This window comes from Vigna unguiculata, chromosome 3 (genome assembly GCF_004118075.2).
Source record: "Vigna unguiculata cultivar IT97K-499-35 chromosome 3, ASM411807v1, whole genome shotgun sequence".
Classification (NCBI taxonomy): Eukaryota; Viridiplantae; Streptophyta; class Magnoliopsida; order Fabales; family Fabaceae; genus Vigna; species Vigna unguiculata.
In genome coordinates this window covers 19,835,088-19,841,606 of record NC_040281.1, presented here as the reverse complement: position 1 = coordinate 19,841,606, position 6,519 = coordinate 19,835,088, and positions in this window count along the sequence as shown.

Genomic DNA, 6,519 nt, shown 5'->3' with positions numbered 1-6,519 from the left:
ATATAACTATCAACATATTTCTTCACATAACAACAATGATCTTCTTCACATCTGTGAAATCCTGAGTTTCTCATAAACTCATTAAACTTCTTATACCATTGTCGCGATGCTTGTTTCAACCCATACAAACTTTTATGAAGCTTGCATACAAGATTCTCTTTGCCTTGTACTTCAAAACCTTTTGGTTGTGCCATAAAGATTTCTTCCTCAAGATCTCCATGTAGGAATGCAGTTTTCACATCTAACTACTCCAGATGAAGATTTTCTGCAGCTACTATACTCAAGATAATTCTGATGGTAGTCATCTTGACAACAGGAGAGAAAATTTCTGTGAAGTCAATTTCTTGTCTCTGTTGGAACCCTTTCACTACGAGTCTGGCCTTATATCGTTTGCTGCCATCTGGTTCTTCTTTTAACCGATAGACCCACCTGTTTTGCAAAACCTTCTTTCCTTCTGGAAACTTGGTTAAAGACCGTGTCTTATTCTTCTGAAGAGACTTTATCTCATCTTTCATTGCTAGCTCCCACTTAATAGATTCACCTCCCTGCATAGCCTCAGCAAAATGCTCTGGCTCACCAGCATCAGTCAACAACAAGTAATGCAATGAAGGGGAGTACCTTTGTGGTGCTATAATTGTTCTGCTAGACCTTCTAGTCAGTAATTCAGGAGTTACTGACTCTACTATCTGTTCAGGTTCTGACCCAAACTCTGACTCGGGCTCTGACTCAGGCTCTACTTCTGTATTCTGCCTTCTGTTGGCTACATCACTTTTTGAAATTTCTTCTAATGATACCTGCTCTGGCTTTTTATTTGCATTTGCAAATTTTGCAGTCTTGTCCTTATAGAACATGTTTTCATTAAAAGTAACATTTCTACTTCTGATAATTTTCTTGTTTTGGTCATCCCAAAACCTGTAGCCATACATGTCAGATCCATAGCCAATGAAATAGCATCGCTTTGCCTTAGGGTCCAATTTATCTCTACTATTAGAGTTCAACAAAATATATGAAGCACAGCCAAAAACTTTCAGATGTGAAAGGTTTACCTCATTTCCAGACCATACTTCTTCAGGTAACTGATAGCCTAAAGGAACTGATGGTCCTCTGTTTATGAGATAGGCTGATGTGCTTATTGCATCTGCCCAAAATACCTTGGGTAATCCTGATTGGATTCTCATACATCTTGCTCTATCATTCAAGGTTCTGTTCATTCTTTCTGCCACACCGTTTTGTTCTGGTGTTCCTGGAACCGTCTTGATCATTCTGATCCCATTCTCTGAACAAAACTCCTTGAATTGATTACTGTCATATTCTCCACCATTATCAGACTTCAAACATTTAATCTTTAAACCTGTTTGAGTCTTAATCTCCTGTTTCCACCTTTTAAACACAGAAAACACATCAGATTTATTTTTAAGAAAATAAACTCATACCTTTCTTGTAGAGTCATCAATGAAGGTTACGTAATATTGTGAACCTCCAAGAGATTTCACTGGAGCTGGCCCCCAAACATCTGTATGCACTAGTGCTAGTCTTTCAACTTTAGACGACTTACTTATTTTGGAGAAGCTAACCTTTTTCTGCTTTCCAAAGATACAATGTTCGCAAGGTCCAACGTCAACATGCTTCAAGTTAGGTATTTTACCTTTTGAGACCATGAGCTTCATTCCTTTCTCACTCATATGCCCAAGCCTCTGATGCCACAAAGAGGAACTGTTGCCAACTTCTGCAACTGATATCATATCCTCATCTGCAATCATGTAAAGAGATCATCGCTTCTTTCCACGAGCAACAACAAGATTACCTTTCATTAATTTCCAGTGTTCATCTCCAAAGGTGGTGTAATGCCCCTCATCATCTAACTGCCCTATAGATATTAAGTTTCTCTTTAAGGCTGGAATATGTCTGACATTCTTCAAAGTCCATACACTTCCATTAGAGGTTCTGATATTGATATCACCTCTTCCTATAATATCAAGAGATTTTCCATCTGCAAGGTAGACCTTCCCAAACTTTCCTGGAACATAGTTAGATAATAATTCTAAGGAAGGTTTAGTATGAAATGACACACCTGAGTCCATAATCCATGAGTCAATAGAACTATCTAGACTACATAATAGTGCATCTTCAATTTCATCAGTTGCTGCATTTGCTGATTGATCACTGTCTTGCCTCTTATTGTTGTTGTTGTTCTTCCTTGGAGCCTTACATTGATTTGTAAAATGACCCCTTTTCTGACAATTCCAACAAGTGATATCATTCCAAAATTTTGGTTTTGATTTCTCTCTAGACTTTGATCTGCCTCGGCCTTGATTACGACCTTTGTGGCTACTTCTTCCTCTAGTTTCAGTACTCAATGCTGAACCAGAACTAGAGCTGGAAGATTCCCCTAAACTTTTCCTGCGAACATCTTCGCTTAAGATCAAGTCACGGATGTTATCAAGCTTCAACTTACTATTACTTGCAAAATTACTAACTGCAGTAACAACTGCACTCCAACTTTTCGGAAGAGATGATAATAAAATTAATGTTTTCACCTCATCATCAAATGTTATCTGCACTGATGTCAACTGCGCAATAATTGTATTGAATTAACTAATATGATTAGTAATCGAGTTACCTTCACCCATTTTTAGGTTGACTAGCCTGCGAATCAAATACACTTTATTGGCTGCAGATGGCTTCTCATACATATTTGACAATGCCTTCATCAAATCTACGGTTGTGTTCTCGTTCATGATGTTGAACGCAACATTCTTGGCTAATGTCAACCGGATCACATCGAGTGTCTGCCAATCTAACAAATCTCATTCCGCCTGCTCCATGTCAGTTGGCTTCTGCCCTTTTAAGGGTAGATACAACTTCTTCTGATACAGGTAGTCCTCTATCTGCATCTTCCAGAACCCGAAGTCACTGCCATCAAACTTCTCAATCCTCACCTTCCCTTCTTCCAATGCCATTGCTCTTGCTGCTTTGACGAAAGCTCCTGCTGCGGCTTTTGACCAAAGCTCCTGCTGTGGCTTTTGACCAAAGCTCCTGCTGCCTTTGACCAAAGCTCCTGCTGCGGCTTTTGACCGAAGCTCTTGCTGCGGCTTTTGACCAAAGCTCCCACTACTTCTCTAAACTGAGATCCCCAAGAAGAAAAAATAGAAACCAAATCTTTTCTGATGTGGAAGATCAGACAATGCTGCAACCACAGAGCATACTAAGAAAAATGGCTCTTGATACCAATTGTTAGGAACAAGGCAATAAAGGAAGAATAAAGGAGAGAAAAATAGACATAGAGAATTTAACGTGGTTCGGCGTACAATGTGTATGCCTACGTCCACGACTACATTAGGAAGTATTTGTATTTCTGGTGTATCTTAAAGCTTTACATAGAGTCTCTTATATAGTAAAATAGAGAACTACATCTCACTATTCTAAGCGATGTGGGACTAAATCAAGCACCATAATACTAACAGCGGGTACCCGTGGATATCCGTGGATATTAAAAAATTATGCGGGTACCCGCATAACGGATATCCGACAGATATGGGTACGGGTACGAGACGAATATGTATCCCATGGGTAGGATACGGGGGAACTATTACCTATACCCTACCCACTCTGTTGACATTCTTACTCATGTTATGGTTAATTTTTTTTTTAATTTAAAAGCCGTAATTATTTTTTACAATGTGGTCTTTTAAATTTAATTAAGTTTTTCAATTTAAAAAAAATACAACAAAATTATTTATCTAATAAAATTAATGGGTCATTATATTTCATGAATGAACAATAAATAAAATTTGTTAATCTTTATATATAAGTGAATAATTTTAGTAAAGGTGTGGATGGAGTGCAATGTAAGATGTTTGGAAAAAACCATGGTTGTTACATCAGTAATGTAGCTCAACGATCTTCCAACAGGAGAGATAAACTTAACAATATCTTTGATGTGAAACAAAATAGTATAGAGTCATTAATAGGGATGGCAATGGGGCGGGGCAGGCACGACAGGTACGGGTTTCATTGTCCCATATTCATCCCCTTCTCGTAGAAAAAATTTATCCTCATCCCCATTTTCAAACCCAACACGTATCAACCTTTTGTCTCATCACCGGATAAGGGTATAATCTCGTACTCATACCCGTACCCGCTTTCTTACTACTCCAATATTAATTTTAATTAATTTTTATAAAATAATAAAAAATTACGGTAAAGGAAACATAATATTATCAAATATTCAATATTAGAGGATGATTGTTTCTTCGATATCAAATACTTTGAAATAAGTTATAATTGTTTACATTTTATATTAGAATACCAAATAAAATTTGATGAGAACCAAAATATTTATTAAATTTGCAAACTGCAAACATTAATGAAACCTGGTTGATAAAATTTAAAAATATAAAAGGAAAACAAATATTCAAATTAAAATATATTTTAAATGTTTGTTTACTTTAATTTTTAAAATTCTAATGAATCTCTTTTTTATACACTAATAAAAGTTATAATACATCACTTGATCAAAACGATGCAAAGAACAAATAATAATCATAATAATAAAATTTTGACATAGATTTTGTATCTTTTGAATTTCAATGTATATTGGATGGTGATAAAAAAATATTCATGACAATTATATTAAATTTTTATATTGTAGTAAATAAAAATTATTTATACAATTGTAGTTAAATAATTACAATATGATTGATAATCAGTTAGAAAATAAAAAATAATTAGATAAAATATATTGAAATAATATTGTACATGATGGAAATAAACAAAAAATAAAAATATTAAAAAATTAACAAATGTGTGTCTTAGAAACAATTTGGGAGACTATTGAAAGAAATTGTACAAAGAAAAATAAATGTATAATTAAGGGCATGATAAGATGAAAAATACATTAGAGATCTAATAAAACTTTTCAAATATCAACATACATACTCAATAGTTGAGAAATAATGAAAATTGTTTTAGCGAAACAAAAATTAATAATAATAAGTAAAGAATTTGTTTATATTACATAGTAAATGAAAGGTTTATACTATTAAACACTTAAATTGAGAGTATTAAACATTCTCATGTGAAAGGAAATTATACAATAAATAAAAATATTAAAAAATAATAAAAATATTTAAATGTGAGACATAATTTTTTTTTAATTAACATACATCATTTTAACATAATTACATAAAGGTTATGATAAGATGAAAAATATATCTGAGATGCGAATGAGTTTCATGACAAATCAAATAATTAGAAGAAATAAAAAATAGAAAGTATATATATATGGTTATTTAATTAATTATGAATATTTCAATAATTTAAACATATACGGAGATATGGCGGGGATATGTACATCCTCAAACCCATCCCCATACCCATTTGAAAAAGTCGGGGATTTTCCATACCTAGTCAATGCGGGGATTCCCCAACAAAACGAGGACGAGTTTATTTGCCATTTCTAGTCATTAAAGGAGTACTTGAGAAAATTATGAGATGTTATTGTACAAATTATACAACCAATGAGCCCATGTTTGTAGATTTTCTTCGAAAGGACTTTGAGTGAGATTAGATATTGGGAAACATCTCGTATTAAGGTCGAGGAACTCATGGTAAGGAAAACGAAGAAGAGAAGAAAGATAACAATGACTTACACAAACCCTCGTGTCAAACTCAATTAATGGTGGAAGGCATTCAGATTCCCAAACCTCATCTAATAACTACACTACCATACCCATTATGAGAAGGGAGATAAGGCAGAGCTCCATTCAACTACTTTAAATGTTTCAAACAATCAATTATTGAAAGAAGTACAAGTAACGAGGTTATCAACTTTATCAGAGAGACCAGACAAATAGCTAGGTACTCATCACAATGTATGGTGTGATTTCCACCAAGTCAACAACATGATACTAAAATATTGGTTAAATCATTCCATAGGTCCCCATTTTTGTAGCGAAATTTCAAGTAGGTTCCTCCATTTTTATTTGACTCAATTGAGTCCCTATTTTTGAAAATTCGTTACAATTGGTTCCTTTCCGTTAGTTGACCAGTAACGGTGCTAATTATGTGCCACGTGTCAGCACGTGGTTTTTTTGACTTTTTTTTTAATTTTTTTTAATTTTTTTTTAATTTTTAATTTTTTTAATAATTTTTTTAAAAAAAATTAAAATTGCCACATGTCAATCTAACATTGTGCCACATGGCAGAGACAGTCTGAAGTGGCAGTGGCAGTGCCACGTGTCAAGATTGGATGCGAAAAGTCTCAATGTAGTCCCTGTATTTATTATTTTGTCTCAATTTGGTCCCAGTTTTTTTAAAACTGAATCAATTTTATCCCTATATCAGATTTAATTTTTATATAAATTTACAATGGTATTTTTATTATAATTGATATTTTTAACAAAATTAAATTTATTTAAATGTATATTGTGCACTAATATTTATTTAAATTTTATTTTAAATATTATATATCCATAATTTATAGATAAATGTTAGAGTTGCTTTAAAAATAAAAACTTT